This window comes from Triticum dicoccoides, chromosome 3B, assembly GCF_002162155.2.
Source record: "Triticum dicoccoides isolate Atlit2015 ecotype Zavitan chromosome 3B, WEW_v2.0, whole genome shotgun sequence".
Classification (NCBI taxonomy): domain Eukaryota; kingdom Viridiplantae; phylum Streptophyta; class Magnoliopsida; order Poales; family Poaceae; genus Triticum; species Triticum dicoccoides.
Genome location: NC_041385.1, coordinates 117,151,319 through 117,151,972, shown reverse-complemented (window position 1 = coordinate 117,151,972; position 654 = coordinate 117,151,319).

Here is a 654-nt window from a genome sequence, read left to right as displayed (position 1 = left end):
ATCGCCCATTCTATACTCTCATGCTTGCATTAGATTTCGCTACTATTCTGATGCATAGCCTGCTTTTGTACCTGCTATTGTTACCTACCTGGTAATCCTAAACTGCTTAGTATAGATTGGCTAGTGATCCGTTAGTGACCCCCACTTGTCCTTGTTGCCCCTGCTTCATCATCGATGCCTCGATCGACGTGATCGATGACCAAAGCCTGACACCTCACATCACATCATGCCCCTTTTGTTGCTCGACTCTGCAGAGCTACTATCGAGTGCCGAGGGTGATCCCTCATAACGCACTCCTGATGATAATTCTGTAGTGTAGCTATTCGGTCGTGGTCATCGAGGGTGATTTCCTCTTTCACCATTCCCGATACGGCTCTGTTGTTGAACACCTCAAGTGTGAACCTCGAGGGTGGTCCCTCTTACGTTTACCTTGATGATTACATTGAGTGGAATCCACCGGGGGTGATTCCTCGGGTTTTCCACTTGATGTCTAGACACACAGTTACCTTGACTTTACTTGAGACCTTGGTGAAAGTCGGGCGGGCCCGGAGAGCACCCGCAAGATAATGACGTGGGACGGCCGGGCATTCTGAGCCCTTGTCGCAAGTCCACGAGACGGGGCGACGGGCTCACTTTCGATCATGAGTCTCTGCT